Source organism: Oxyura jamaicensis, chromosome 3 (assembly GCF_011077185.1).
Source record: "Oxyura jamaicensis isolate SHBP4307 breed ruddy duck chromosome 3, BPBGC_Ojam_1.0, whole genome shotgun sequence".
NCBI classification, from domain to species: Eukaryota; Metazoa; Chordata; class Aves; order Anseriformes; family Anatidae; genus Oxyura; species Oxyura jamaicensis.
The window spans coordinates 22629566-22646410 of NC_048895.1; the positions used below are offsets into that span (position 1 = coordinate 22629566).

Below are 16845 nucleotides of genomic sequence, written 5' to 3' on the forward strand. Positions count from 1 at the left end.
CCTCCATTACAAAACATATATATATGTACACATGTTCCTCATGTACACAGACATATCCAACTTTGACAAAATAGTTGATACTTTTGGGGACCTCTCATGATGTTAACAGTAATCAGCAATACACAATGCTTATGTAAAGGAAGCAATCATATTAAATTAGAAATGAGGAAAACAAGATAGGAAATAAACTTCTCCATACTTGAACAGCAATTTTCTAGAATTGCTGAGAATAAAACCTAGAACTCCAAACCACAAAACATCATCCTTGCCATACTCAGCATGTCTCATATAACCAAAAATTACATTAACCCTTTTATGCCACAAGCTTCAAGTAGAAATGCCAGCATGAAAGGCTGAGAGAATAATTTATTTTGCAGTTCAGCTGGCAATTTTTTTTTTAGAAATCGTATGTTGGACAGGTTGTTACAAACAACCCTCAGACATCTTTCCTTTCCTAGCATTCAAGTGCATAACATCTTCTCTTGGGAATGGAGCTCAAGACCCTTGGGAACAAAAATGAATTGGATTTGTGTTTCTGATATACTGAGTGCTTTGAGCTACTATGTAAAATAAGGCATGATCAACCACATTTTTTTAAAAAAAAAAAAAGATCTAAGCTGTCAAATGGCCTGAACTAAAGGTGTGGAAAATTTGAATTAACTTTATTAATACTTTCAGAATAGTCAAAACCAGCTTTTGATGATGTGACTATCCCTCCTTGTTCATCTTTTCCTTTGAACAATATAGAGGAAGTTACACATATAACAGCCTGCCACGTGTCTTGCAAGAGGAGAGAAGAAGCCATAGTATGGCTCTATACAGCAGACCCTTCAATTAAAGGAGGGTTTGGTAAGTCAAGAGTCCTGGCTGCTATTCCAGATGTTTCACAGATGCAATAAGACATCTAAAAAATCTGAATGAGGAAAAAAAAGAAAGAAGGTTGTATAATTCAATAGGAGACTTTATTTTCCAAACTCCTGAAAAGCAAAATTTAAAAAGAGATCTGACACTAAGCTATATGTTGAATAGCTTAAATTCTCATTTGTAGTAGTGAGAATGCAGAAGACTCCAAAAAGCCAGCCAAGGAACAAAGTCAAAGCCCATCATCAATGATCAGTCCCAAACAACAATGTGCATTATGCTTGTTGTTTAATGTTTCAATGCATAAGGTTACCATTATTAAAAATAATAACTACATGCATGTAATAATTCATACAAATGTTGATTTTTTTAAAAAATGGGATATTTGGGAATGACACTAAATATTTAAATACTCTTTAGCACAAAGGACAAGGGAACCTCAACACTGAGAGTGATGAAATATTTTTTGTACTCCCTGGAATGTATACACTGTCAGCTCCTTGCGTTTTCATTTAGCATCAGAAACAGCTTTCCAGGGACTTAGATGCTGCTGAAAGTGTCGATATCAATGTTACTATTTATAGCACTATAAACTACATTTTGAGTTATATTGGTAAATTTAAGCTTAGGTAGCACTTCTGGCATTAATACCTTAATACAGAAATATTGCTATAAATGTAGTTTACAGTTTGGAACATAAACACAAATTCAGTGTTACTAATAAATCACCTTCTGGATGGCATGGAAACACACTGCCAAAGTGTATTTTATGCAATACACAATGGAGCAAAATGCAATGATATAGATGTATTTAAATTTCCCATTTTTACACTGTCACTCAAAAACTTTTCTTCTCCCTTTTTTTTTCTAGCTTATCGATCTCACTAGCTTGCGATAGCATTTCAGTTGCTTCACTGTGCCATTTTTAGCTTTTGCTTCTTTTTTTAAAAGCTAAATCAGGGCTCAAATGATTCAATCAATTCAGCTTTTTCAATTAGAAAAGAAAGTTAGAAGAAAACCCTAGGACATAATAAACTACAAAATTTTCTCTCTTTTTTTTGTTGTTGTTGTTGTTGTTGTTGTTGTTTTTTCTTAATATCAGTAGTATTCATTTATACAGTAATATCCCTGTGGTATACAGTTATAATTTCATCCATACCAAGATGACTCCATTAATTTCTACCAGAAGGCACCGTGTGATTTTACCAAAGACCATTCATCAGGAAGCAAGATGCATGGATGGGCAGTAACCGCACATAACCTTCATAGTTACGAACTTTGGCAACACCCTGCAGCAGCTCTCTGATTGCAGTGCAGAAAGGTAAAAAACACTTGACCTTTTGCAACACAGCATGATACAGAAGATGTTTGAGATGTTTGTGAGATGTGGCAAACAAGTCTATCACAGTCCCAGATGAAGACTGATGTCCACTGTTTGAACAGACCAAGTCTTTTAAAAGGGTACTTCAAGAAAACCCAAATGTTACTCCATTGCAAATCAGGATCAGAAGGAATGACTGAGGCACTGCAGATGAGATTCAAATCACCTGAATCTTACTTAGGTGTATAGACTGCATCTATGAAAAAAATCAGGACATCAGGCCTTCCTTCAGTCCATTTGTCAATGTCTGGAACTACCTCTGCATTCTGCATTAATAAAATCCTTCAATAAAAATAATTGCAACAAGACCCTGCATGATGGATTTCTTCCTCATCTGTCTCAAGGAGCATCCTTCTACAGGGGGTCAGAGTTAGGTCCTCTTTTCATTACTTCTTGTGTTTCCCAGGGATTTTGCATTTATTTGGAACAACTACTGGATGCCAGACACCTCCTTTTTAAGTACAGCAAACTCTTAACAGAGGAAGGGTGGTAGAGACTGTATGTATATTTGCTTGTATAATTAGTGGTACCAAGGATATTGGACTGAATTCCAAATTCTCACATCCTTTCCTGGAACCTACTTCAAGCAGCCACTTGGCTTTTCCTTAGGTACTTTTTATTACTCTGAGGGAAAAGAAAGCATTCTTCCTTTGGGTCAGATAACCTGGGATAGCTAATGAGAGAAATGAATATCACAGATTTGAGACTATCAGCTTCTGCTTAATTACAGGCTCCTCTTCAGGTTTAACTCCAGTTGTTAATTTGATCAATCATCACATAGGTCATAGGATCATGTTTAACCAAACTTAGCTACACATTTTGTTTTGCTTTCAGTGTAGAGATACCCTGTACTTGATTTTAGCCATCTATAAAGTAGGTATAAAAGCATATGTAAGTTCAAGGGAAATGTTTTGCAATGATTGATTTACTCATGCAAGAAGAGTATTTGGAGAACTTAACAGAAGATACTAAAACATGGTTTAAAACATGCTCTTTTAAATGTGATTTTTTTAATTACCTTTTTATTTATTTCCTTCAGATTTAAGCTACACACATACATTTTATTTATTTATTTATTTTAGTTCACATAGTAGGCTGTCACTACTAAAACAACTGGTAAAAGGTAACCAGTAGACCTAAATATTTGGGGTGATTCCCTGACTATTTAATCAAAACTGTTCTGGAGTACCTCACTAGGGTTTTAATGGCAATGGCATCAAGCAATTAATCCAAAAACCAGCAGACACTGGAAATCTTGTCCTAAAATGCTTTTACCCTGCACACACACAATCCTGCTGCTGGCATGCCAAGAGGAAGCATAGACTGTTGTGTTCTGTCTGTTGCTATGAGGAAGCTCAAAATATGTTGTTTAAAAACTGGAGGATCCCATAACTAATTGCCAGTATTGCAAAGGACTGCACAGAGGGTAAGCACACCTAGCCATGATTTAATGTAAATACGCAGGTGATGAATGAGCAGTGTGGTCATGGTCATGGATCTTAGAGTGGTTGTGAACCCTGCCATCACATTTTCCTTTATGTGAAGGGGCCAGTGGGGATTCAGTGATCTTTTCAGTACCACAGAGACTTGTTTTCAGTGCTAGCAGTAAGATTTTTGTTAACCTCATTACTGCTATTTCTGTTATTGTAGTAGTAATGAGTAATGGAGACAAAGGTAGGCAGAGGGGAGTGAGGCAGAGTGCAAGCCCTATTTTAATTGATCAAAAGGAAAAAGATGGAAAAAATCATTTCTGAACTAATTTGGGGTATCTTGTATGTGCATACTTTATTTTTTCATACTTTCATTTGGCTCCTTAATACAGCCTCAGGGTGCCACAAACACAAAAATAAAGCAAGGTCTTTAGAAAGAGGATAAGGCACTCAGGGTTTGCATCCTCTTAATCCCAGAAATAAATGGGTCTCACAATTATTTCTAACAATGCCAAGGTTTCACATTTCCCATTCTTAGTGCAGGTATGAGCATTTATTATTATAAACATATATTTTAAGAACAATAAGAAAGTGATGAATTGGCCACTTGCAGTTTTCTTGACAGCAAGGTGCAATGGTAGCTACGGTGACCAGGGGATGTCCCGGATCCTCTTTGCAGAAAGGTATTCAGTGCACGTAATAATTATTCATCCATCTCATTCACACTAAAGGCAACGGCAATGCAATTTTAGCCTGATAATCAAGACCATATGACAAAAACCAATGCCATTAGGGACCAATTTCAAGTATTCTCTGCAAGACAATGATTTTCCAACTGCACTTACATATGCTGAATAGTTACTTCTGCACGACCGCACCTGCTCTCATTTATGTAACCCTCCATCCTCTCCCCTTTTTCTACCCCTTTTCTTGTAATGCAAAGAAGGAAAGTTTCAAAGGGTTGCTGGATTATTCCTAGAAACAGATTTGATTTATTTATATTTCTGGCTGGCCACATGTTGTGAGCAAATAAGAGTCTGGCAAATGTAAAAGTTAGTTTGTGCTAATGTTGGATCAAATTCCACCCTCACCAGACTTCATGGGGCTGCATTAATGTAAATGAGAGCAGAATTTGGCCCAACATTTTCATTCTCTTCCTATACATGTTCAAATTAAATGAATATTTGGGACAGTCTCTTCCTCCTTCATATACACACATAATTCTGTCCCAGGTAGGTTCTAATCTTGGTTACACTGGTGACTTCCTTGGAGTTTTTTTTCTGGCTTGATGCTAGTGTTGCATGTCTGAATGAGATGCAGCGGGTCTATTTGTTTCAGCAAAGCAAGCAGGATGTGGCCCTTAATCTCTGGGTCAAGTCTGCTCTACTGTAATAATTCTGTCCCTTAATTACTTTCTGCTTATTTCTGACTGTACCATTTCAGTATCAGTGACATAATAATGTTGCCTTTGAAAAGACTGTAGTGTCACTGTAAATCAGAGTCCCGTAAGGTTAAAGGCTTCAGTTGCCAGAGGGGAAAAAATGCCAAAATTATTTTAAAATTATACAGACTATAACTCAAAGACTCTAGCATCTTTTAATTTAAATGCTCCTAAGGAAATGAATACATCTTCAAGCTTTTTCAGATATAACTCAAATATTAAAAGCAATAATAAGCTCACTATTAATGATGTAACAACCTTTTCTGGCAGAAAAATAGAACCTATAAAATTAGTGAGTAAGAAGTAAAAAAGCCAAGACCATATCAGGAAATGACCCTATAATAACACATCCTAGATCCTAGTCCTGTAAACCTTTATTTGCATGAATTATCCTGTCTCACATAAGAAGCACTACGGATTTCAACGGGCAATTCTTACAAGTGAAAAATATTCATGAATTTGAATAAGAGTATAAGATCAGCTTCTAGTCTTCTCTGTCAGTGATCAATCTACTTACTACAAACACCCCCTTCAGAGTTAAAAATAAATAATAATAACAACAAAAGAATCTTATGCAAACTGAAATACCTTTGGATTTCTCAGAGAAAAGATTTGCCCTACCAATTCATTATTAAAATGAGAAAAAAATATTACTGGATCACATCCTTGCTCATATTTATTGCTGTATATTATATGCTGTAATTTTAGTTGTATCTCATAATAATTTAGGACATCAGGAAGATCAATGCAGCTGCACCCTAGTATTGAATTAATCTTGCGGTACCATTGGTATCTTCTCGAACCCACAGTACGGAATCCAAAGTAGAAGAATCTTGGCTTGCTAGAAACAGCCCTAATTTTTGACAGATAATTATGATGCTGTCCAGTAAAAATGACTATTTGATTTTTGTTGGCTGCTGGCACGTCCTTTTTCTGTGCCCATCATGTATAATATTACCCAGGGTCTTGATAATACTTGCTCATGATAGCTGATAAAAGAAAATTGAAGAGAAGGAATGTTATTGCTATTTTTTACCCCCTGTATGAGTCCCCATAGACACAGTAAAATCACTGATGTCTAAAAGAATCAAAAACCAGAACATCCTGAAGCTGGTTGAGAACTGTTTTCCCAAATTTCAAGGGTCTTACCAAAATGCCTAGAAGCCCTCCGCCACCTGATTTTCAGCTGTGGCTTCAACATGAAATTTCTGTAGATGGCATTTTTGCAGTATGTTTCACAGACATAATTTTCTCCCTACCAGCAAATACCAATATTGCCTAAACTTAATTTAAATGTCTTAATTCAATTGAACCCAGAGGTCATTGACACCTCAGTAATTTCTATTTAAAACCATTCAGCCAAAAATAAACAAACAAAAACAAAACTGGAGCAGAATCTCCTCTGGAGATTATCCTCATTTTAAAAGAAATTACCCTGTCTGACTTTTTGTAAGATAATTATTGCAATTGTTTTGCCTAATGAATATTGTTTGAGTATTATAATGCCATGCTATGCATCTTGAATAACGAACAATTAACAGAGCTTTGTTCTTTTGACATCCCAGGACACATCTGAAGGGAAAGCCTGGCCCTGAAGATTTGTTTCTCTGGCTAAACAACGCACTGAACACGGCAGAGGTAGGACTCAAAGACACTACTGTGAACAAGGAACAAACCAGGGATGTATTGTTAGTAGAGATTTTAGGGATGAATCTGATCATTTCATTCCCTAACCACTCCTACGAATCTAAAACATACTGGAAAATGAAAGCTTTCGCTTCCAAAGACTTTGGGGCTTGATCAGAGAACACGAGTTTTACATATGTCATTCCACAGCCTTCAGTGGGATTACTCTTGGCTTCTATCAGTGTAAGCAAGAGGAGATCAATCTGCTGATATTTAAGTTTTCATTGAGGTAACAAAATTGATCTTTATCAGTTTTCATACAGACTGCTGGGGCAGGATTCTAATTTCAATTATACCGACATAAACATGAAGCAATGCCCTTGTCTTGTACTTAAGAATGCACCTTTAACAAATGGGAACATTTTACCTTATTCTTCCTATATTTCCATCCTGCGAAGCTTCTCTCCTGTGTATGGCCAGGGACAATCATTTAACTTAGTTAATAAAAAGGATATTTGAGGAATTGAGAGCAATTGCTCAGTCACCTATGTACAGCTTTCCATGAACCTGGTACTCAGGGAGGATTTGAACACAGAGAGGTAAACAATAAGCTCTACAAGACAAGACAGGAATGAAAGAGTGTTTCTAAATCACAGGAAAGAGCAATATACGGTGTTTCCCTAAGTCACAGTCTGTAACACGGCCCTGAAGAGATGTGCCAAGTTGGTTCAAGAGACTGAACCAACCCAGAGACCAACCCAAGCATACCCACATCTGACAGATCACAGCACCGCTCACCAGCAGGTGCCTGGTGAGTTGCTGAATCAAGGAGGAGATCAGAACAATTACATGAAAATCAAAACACTTTTCCCCTGCAATCGCCAGCCTCTGAGGTCCAATACAGATAAGGACCAGAGTATCCTTTAGTTATACCTCTAAAACACCTCTAATATGGCTAGGGACACCATAGCATTTTCCAACAGGAACAGTTATCTTCAGGCATCCTTAACTGGCAGGTAGAAGATCTCAACCAGCAGAAAAGTCAGGCCTCTAAAAGAGTTCCTCACAAATCTCCCTGGGTGGCTGTCCATTAATTAAATCAAGAATAACACAGTCTTTGGTGAACCATGTGGCCACGAGCACATCTCACCTTCATAAACTTATGAGAAAATGACCCCAGTACCTTTCAGTTTTATTTTTTCTAGCCTAGAAAATAATAGAAAACTAAGCTTGTCACTGTGTCACCATTTTCCAGCTCTGCATTTGTGAAAGAAACAACGTTGGCAGGGAAATAATACAAAAATGTATCACACACACAGGCTGCAGGAAGATATAATGTTATTTTACATATTTGATATAGAGCCTAAATTAAGCTGCAGAAAAGGGGCCATGAATCTTCACAGCCTCATTATCAAGCCTCCCTAAACCTCAAATACAGGAAAATACATTTCATAAACAAAGACCCAATAGGATTTTAATAGTACAATAAATTTCACTGACGCTCACCACTAATCACATTTCAAAATATATTTTTAAAAAACAAAGTTCATTCAACACAAAACCAGATTTAGCAAAGTAGAGTAGCATAAGCATACGTTATGTCTATTTTGCTTACTGTAGCCCATTTTTGACTGAATTCTTCCAATCATCACATTTAATATGGTTGGCTATAATTTCACAGCACTGAACATAAACACACTCCCTTGCCCCTGTTTTCCTTTCTCAAGACATGGGTGAATACTATAACTCTATTAAGTAACACAAATGCTTTTTTTCACAGTAAGCTGAGACAGCAAAAGAGATCAAGTCCTCACTCTCATCACTACACAACAAAATTATCTCTGTGATCTTCCTTGGTATTGTCCCTCTTCTCACCAGCAGCCAGGTGCTGCCTTTCACTCCTGACTGCAATTCACTCACTGCCCACATCTCAGGAAAACAGTGCTCATTTCCTCTTTCATGCATCTCCTAATAGAGAAAAGTTTTATACAGTTTTACACAGAGAACAACAATCATGGAAGAAGCTTAAAATGATTTTTTTTTCACGTTTTGAACAATCCTAGACATGGTGAACTCACAAGGTGTTTCGAGGTTCTGGGGAGTGGCATTTTCTTTGTTGGGCTTTCTTTATTTTCTTTTGATGTAACCGAAACTGCTTGCAGGTGAAGACTGCCAGCCAGCCATGAAGGATGGAGTGTTTTGGAAAGAAACTAATAACATAGGCAGCACTCAATTTTTGCCATATGCATGGTAACCCCAAACCAATGAGCCTTAACTCAAGTAACTTCAAAGCCTAGTGATGTAGTTAGGTGATTAAACAAAGCCTCAGTTGGATCTAGTTAAAGGTACCTTTTCACTGCAATTCTTCCATTCGCTTGAATTGTTATACTGGCATCTGACATCAGAGCATCTAAGTGCTGTCAAAACTGGAATAAGCTCACCAGCTCATCTGACTAAACCCATCGAGGGCCTTCAGACTGTAATACCATTATTGACCTGGGTTGAATTCAAATGTGTTTGGAGTACTTGATATTTATCCAAATTATGCCCATTGAAAAATCCCTGGCAGAATTCAGATAACATCAGATTAAAATGTATCATTATAATTACTTCAAAGAGATGTCTAGTATAGAAATAATTAGGTTAGTAAATATTTTTAATTAAATTATGATTTTTAAATTGTGTTAAAACTACAACTTGCATCTATGGGCATTGTAGCAAAACTATGAATCCTAAGAATTCAGGGCCTGAATATGAATATTTGCATTAATCTAATACAGTTATTATACCATTAACTTCAGTGATGTAATTCCAAATTTACACAAGCATAACTTGGGCCGCATCCAAGAATCAGCAGATCAATACAAATCTTTCCATGTGCTGCAGTAGGCATGATAAGGCCCTGAGAAAAGGACTGGACTCCTAGTTCTGTCCCACCTAATACGGCTTCTCCTAGCTTGACCTTTATTTCCCTAAGATAATGTTCCTGCTAATAACTTTCATTCACCTAAAGTGAATACAAAAACATGGGTACAAAAGCAAGCAGGCATGAGAGAAAAAAAAAAAGAAAAAAAAAAGGAAGAAAAAAAAAAAGTAAAATGTAGGCATAAATTCTAACTGCTTTTAGTCACAAATATTCAAAGAACCTGAGAAAATCTCCTGAACTTTTTTACCACTTCTGTGTTTCACTGAGACTACATAATAAATCAGCCATGTAATGCAGACAGGGAAAAAGCAAAAGTAAACAAACAAAAGAATTGATGCCAGTAGTACTGGCTCGGATGTTTTAAATGCCACATTCCTTGCTGATCAATCGAATAGATTCTTTCTGTTAATGTACAAAAAATAAGAATGTGTTTTAAATACAAGACTGCATAAGACTGTAATTTACCTTTATAATCCTCGTTTCTTTAAACAGTTTGACACCTTGAACATAAAACTATGTTTTACAGATGTTCTCTTCTTTTAATTGAAATCACATCTCAGGTCGAGATCACCACTTCCCTTCTGCTTCTCTAGCCTCTTCTTGCCCGAAGGCCTGTAACTTGTGAATTATTTAACAATCATATTTGCTGCTGAAAATTGATTTCTGAGAGAATCCATATTGATTGAGATATGTGAGACTAATGAGTTTGAGGTTAAGGTGTTTAGGTATCATTATCTCTGATAGTCCTAAACTAGAATCTTCATATTTTTGTGTCTGTCAAGATATAGTTTTATTTTATATCTCTGCTTCAAGCCATGCCTATGTATTAAAATAAAGAGCTATGATGAATAAACATTTTACACGTTGTCTGACGTGTCTATAGTAGTCTCCCAAACATCCCTCTCCTGTGGAATGCCACGGGGGACTGGGGGTGCAAGCAAAGCTTGGCCAAACTTTCATTTTAGTCAGCAGCAAAAATAAGTAGCTGGTATGAATGGATGACCCTCACTTAGGCAAAAACAGTGCATGCAGGTTGAAGACCTGTCTCAGTGTTTGAGACTTCACAGTCAAGCTCAAGCCTCAGCTCTTGACCAGGTTCCATACAGTGCCTGGCTTGGAGCCTCATGTCAACACACACTGCCTGCGCACCAGTAGGGACAGTCTCCTGCCTGTGCAGAATGGCAGAAGAACCCCCTTCTTTTCTCCACCTCCTGGGATTCAAGGGGTGGATGATGAGCACCTGTTGTGGGTCTGCCTTTCAGCATGCTGCTCATCCTTCTCCTCAGCTTGTTTTGATGCTGAGGAAATCATGGGATGTATACCTGCACAGCACCATAGGAGCCTTATTGCTAGCCTCAAGTCATCTTGTTGGCCTTGCACAATGAAAATTAGTTCCCCAGGGCACTTCCTAGAGGTATATTTCAACTTATTCCCACAGCTACATGGAAAACAACAATGACCTATGGAAACAGAGCATTTCCATGACTTTCAACTATATCACATAAACCGATAAATAAGAATATGACTTCAACTGCAGCATCTCCTAAAAGCAGACTTCAGCCAGTTTGGAGACCTCAAAATTAATGGCTATCTATCTTCTTTGTTCCCTCAAAATAAGGGAAAAAATAAATTGCCATAGTGTTCCCATTCAGCTCCCAAAAGCCTTATATCTCATGCAAAAGACACTGAAAATCAACTTTGGTAAGTTAACGCAGTGCCACACATCTGTATCTCTGTTCTACATCTAAAACACATGAGTCAGTGCAGAAAGGGCCTCAAAAAGCTGCAGTATGAATCTATCAGGTCTGGAAGTGACATGATTGACATGGAGTGCCCTGTTGCTGGTCACAGCTCTTTCAGTGTATGCTTCCATACCGGTCTCAAAGACTCAATTCAAGGCATTATATTCTTGCAAATCACTCTTCTTCATCAGTGTAATGACTCCTGCTCTTAAAAAAATCCAAAGCAAACAACACCAACAAAACCCTCAAGAGTACTTGACCTTAGAGTTATACCCCTTTTTGGGGGGTAGTTTTGAAATCAGCTGTATGTATGTTTTAAAAATGGAAAAGGGTATTTTTGGTCAGTGATCTATTTTTATTTCTGCTCTGCTGTTTCTCATGAAGCCAGATGACAAAGATCTGTCCTTCGAACTAGTTTATATTTTCTGAATTAGCATTTTCAATTTCTTTCTCTAGGTGAAGTCTGCCACAGTTTTGTTTGTTTTTGTAGGTGAGGGCCCTATTAGAGGGAGCAAAACACTTTCTAAGTTAGTTTTTCTTGTCTTTTTAAAAGCAGAGAAATTCAACACACATTTTCAAAGGTTCTTTTTTTAAATAAAATTACCTAAAAGTTAAAATAAGACCTATGAACTGTGTTACAGTATTTAAGACACGTGTTTAAACTGTTGACTACATCCATTTTCGTTAACAAATTTATTTTATGTCACTCTTAATCAGTAGAGGTATATTTTTGTTACTATTATTGATTTTGCAGCCATGCCAGTTAATGCTATTATCTTGGATAGTACATTCTGAACAGTTACCCTTACAGACATTTTAAATAAAAACAAACATCAATTGGGAACTCAAAATGAAATCAGATCACTTTATGAACCTGAAAGAACAACCTTCATACTATGCTACACAGTCTTCTTTGAATGACCTATCTTTTTGCCCAACTTTGATGATACATAGAATAAACTTGACAAACTACACAGGAAGAGGACAAGAAGACTTTTTTTTTAATCAGATGAAATTGAAATACTGAATTATCTAATTATTCCTTGTTAAATGAGGAACTGAGAGTTCTCATGATAGATAGTTAAAGACTCTCAGATACTATGATGGGAAACATGACCTAAACTTGAAGATGGGTATACAGACTTCAACTATATCAAGATAAATCAGCTATGCCTGGCCTGAAGTAAATCATTTTTTGCTAATCAAGATGAAACAATAGATAGATCCTCAGACTGAACTTTTACTTACCAGAGGGATGTTGAATAGCTGATACCATAGTAAGTTAGACTTGTGGAAACTCAAGACTACGTAGGATCACATTTTTCTGGAGGGTGGGTATAGTAGCAGTTACCTGCACTTTGATGCTGTGCCATAAATCCCTACTCTTCCAGTCCCTCCAAACTGCTTTGTTCTGAACACAGACAGCCTCTCACAATAAGGTGCTTTGCAATTTTCTGATGATAGAAAACATTGAGGCAGCAGGAAAACCCAACAGTTTTCAGCTCAATCCCCACAACTTGAAGATCATCTCCAGAGAATAAAACTAAAGCCATCAGTACAGGAAAGTTTGGTAGTAGGTTAGATAGATTTCACAGGACTAGAAAATATCCATACTGTAGTTGTTACTCTGGACACTCAGAAACCTTACAAGCACAAGCAATACCCTTTGAAGACCTCTGCTTTCACATGTCAGCACCCCCAAAACAATATAATTTTAAGGTATTTGAGGCTCTAGATTTGAGAAGACTGTTAATTATGGGCTCATTTAGCAAGCTCACACACATGCCTTAACAGAATAAGAATTTATCTCATCTCAATAAGGACTGCAAGGAGCAAGGGTAATAGTGTGGGTGAATCTGCTAGCTACATAGACTAATATTTATCTCAAGGAAATTTGGGCAGTGCCCTTAAAGAGGGGGCCTAGTTCAAATTAACATTTCATTCTTCATTGTTATTTTTTCTTTTTGATCAAAAAAAAAAAAAAAAAACAGAAAAAAAAGTACTTTGTTTCTGCCTTAATTAAGAACATGAGATTTTTATTTTTTAAATTAGCTTATTTTAAATTTTAATTTTTTTAATTAGCTTCTGGTCTCCCAATCTCTTTTTTTTTTTTTTTTCCCAATATTAGTTTAATCATGGCAGAACACCCTGGAGCAGATCACAGTTCAGTATTTTAAATTTAATAGTTTTGTGTTTATATATATATACACATGTATGTATATATGTATGTATTCAGAACATTAAGTACTTTCTTCTCCAGAGCTAAAGCAAATCCACAAATGAATTCAGGGGGCTTGTAAGATAGCCACGCTCTCATAAAGGGCATAAGAGTATTCCTTTGTCCTCAGGTCAGAAAGAAGGTAATGTCCCGTATTATAACACAAGGAACAAAGAATGGCTATTTTCTCACTGCTCACTTCACAGTAGTATGAGGCTAATTAATAGATGAGAAAGTGAAAGCAGACACTGTTATTTGTGGAGCTAATTAAGATATGTGGCAGAAAAAACATGTGGACAGGCAATTTCTTGATTTTAAAGGTTTGTATAGCCAGACAGTTTTATTAGTCAACATTATGTGTTTTTTTTTTAGTCCTCAGCTACATAGTTGTGAGATATGGACTCCACAATTAATCTTTCAAAGACTGATTTTGATTTATCTCAGAGGGAGTTGGGGGGAAAAAAAGCAGATGTGTATTTTTTTATTTTTTATTTTTAAACAGCTTGTTCCCTTTATTTCCTGGTTACAAAATAAGTGCATTGATTTGATCTTTTAAACACGCTCCCATATCCTCTCCATTTCATCTATTACTGAAGGAGGTGGGGAAGTGAATCTAAATGTCCATTCCATTTAATCCCCCACAGATTTAAAATGCAAGGAAATTCTCACAACGAAAAAGCTTTGGTCTAAAAGACTTGTTCATCAGCACATAGGAAGTCTGTGGCAGGAGCCAAGAATAGCACCCAGTTCTTGCAAGCACCCGTCCACTGCGCTAATCAATAAGCATGACTGCAACAAAATTTACTTACCCTGAAAGACTGGGGTCTGAGGAGACTTTCCTCGATGCTATGATGGAAAGTTCCCAGATACCATTATTTTCCCAGCTCAGCATCACTCAGTTCAGTGTCTCTCTTCTGTTCAAATTGAAATGGTCAGTTTTCAAAGAGAAAGCCTAGCAGATTTTAGTAAAAAAAAATAAACAACCATCGAAAAAAAAAAAAAAATAGTGATGGATGGGATGGGGGAGGAGGCATATTCCACATAGGAGCAATGTTGGCACTTTTATGAATTTTGAAGCTAGTGAGTACCACAAATTTTGTTCAAGAGGTGAAAAATTGGTGACATAGACTGTTCAAAATCTAGCAAAATGCTGTTTGAGCCCTTTATTTAGAGAAAAAAAAATGAATTCATGAACCTCTTACACAGCTCAGTCTGTACATCTTCTGTCCAGGTGACACTGTATTTCATGATCTGTCCAATGTAAATCCTGATGTGTATTAACTATGGGCCTTTTGTTAGTGCCTGTACAATACACATCTCTGCTCACCTGGTACCACCTAACTCTGTGATGGGGAAGGACAGGTTAGCTCTGCTGAAGGTGCCCATGATAATTTTCCAACAATGGCTGGAAGCAGGGGACAAACCTCCAGCCTGTTACTTCAGTTCAGGCCCTGAGGTACCACACGGCTCATTATCACACTTAGGCAGACCTTGGCCTACCTGTGCTAACGCTAGTAACACTCCCACCTTCCTCTTCCTTGTGTAGAGGCACAACCGAACCCACCAGCTGGTTCCACCAAGACCACAACAATTCTGTCCCTCATTACCAGCACATGCCTAATTGCAGCTATGGGCCAGGTTGTGCATCACCACCTTCGTCACAGCCTACCGAAAATGCTCCCTGTGCTGCCTGGCATGCTCTTCCCCTGCAGAGATGGATGGGTTTGGGCACAGGGATGCAAGGTAAAGGAGGGAGGCAACATTGTTTGCGGATGTTAAATAAACAATTTCTTCTTACAGCAAACCCTGGCACCTGTTCTCACCATGTCACGGCCTGTGATGACTTACTGTCTACCAAGCATGACCAAGCGATTAGTGGAGCTGTGTCGCTGTATCTCAACAGTAATGGGGGCTCTCTTTCCATTTGCCTTCTATTGAACTCTAAGCGCTCCATTGGCCTGTGCATTTTCAGCTTGATGAATTCATTATTCCCCATCTTTTTTTTTTTTTTTTCCTTTCTCAGAGGTTTCCCAAAAAAACAAGCGACTGTTTCTTTTTTTCCCCTCTCTACCTTTTTTTTTTTTTTTTTTTTGGAAAGAGAATCTTTTTTTTTTTTTTCTCTTTCTACGGAGATGTCAGAAAGTCTAGCAGTGACTCATCTGTTTCAAACGGCATTTCAATATACATTTGGATCTATGTATATTAGACAGCAAACAATCATGACACTTGGCTTATTTATTTATTTATGTGGAAGAGAAAACATGCAGTTGTCTAACATCCTTCAACTAATGATATTGGGAAAATGCATTTTCGAATTCAGAAGCAAGGAAAGCATTCAATTCATATTCCCCAGCAAACAAATGACACCACATAAATAAAATACAAAACTATTCAACTATCATTAAAAATGTGACAGTCATCCAAAGTAGGAAATTCAACAATGTGGCTATTGCATTTTGTCTTTAAATATTTACATGGCATGGAAATAGGATTAGGCTACCCAATGTCTGACTTTTCCTGGAAAGATTCTCCTTCCCTCCTCTAAATTGTGCCTAGTCAAGCAGAAGGGACTTTGGCCATTTGTCTGGCACTTCTAGATATCCAGAGGCCTTTTGAGAGCACAATAGGTTCAATATGATCAAGATAGTTATAAATCCCATAAAGAAGGAAAGGCACATTACATATGCACCAAAGCATAAATTGTTTTCAAGAAGCATAAGCTTAGGAATGCCTCTGTGCTCAAGTAGTCAGAGCAGCAAAGCCACAACTGAGCCTGGAACCTAGTCCTAGTTCTGTGACAGGTTTTACCTTTGTGCCTCCATTTTCTCCATAAAACAAGGACAACATTTTTCCTTCTTCAAATAAATCGATCACTATCTGTTTGTACCTACAAAAAGCCACTTGGACGAGGTCCCCATTACAATAGGTGTTGTACAAACACAGAACCACATGCTATTATAATGTGGGAGTGGCATGTTATTAATAATACATTAAGACATTTTGAAACTATTCAAGAGAAGAGCTATTTAAAAATTCTTATTCATTTCCTCCATTTAAAAAAGAATGAAATTTGAACAAATAGGCAAGGAAGCTATGTCCAGAATGCCCAAACATCTTTCTGGCTCTGTGAATACAAAAATGCTGTGTTGGTTGCTCGCAGGGTAATGGACAAGTAACCAGTAATATCTTTTTTTTTTTTTTTTTTTTTTTTTTTTTTTTT

The 16845-nt window shown here is 37.1% G+C and overlaps 1 protein-coding gene and 1 long non-coding RNA gene across 5 annotated transcripts in view; both read right to left on the reverse strand.

Annotated features, from left to right (window-relative positions):
• ESRRG (estrogen related receptor gamma) overlaps positions 1-16845 on the reverse strand; it is a 400798-nt gene that overhangs the window by 304166 nt on the left and 79787 nt on the right. The gene's annotated exons all lie outside the window — the stretch shown is intronic.
• The window catches only part of LOC118164292, a 16662-nt gene continuing 13238 nt past the window's right edge, over positions 13422-16845 (reverse strand). The window contains exon 3 of the long non-coding RNA XR_004749416.1: positions 13422-14906. This is a non-coding gene — a long non-coding RNA (uncharacterized LOC118164292). The remainder of the gene's footprint in view (positions 14907-16845) is intronic.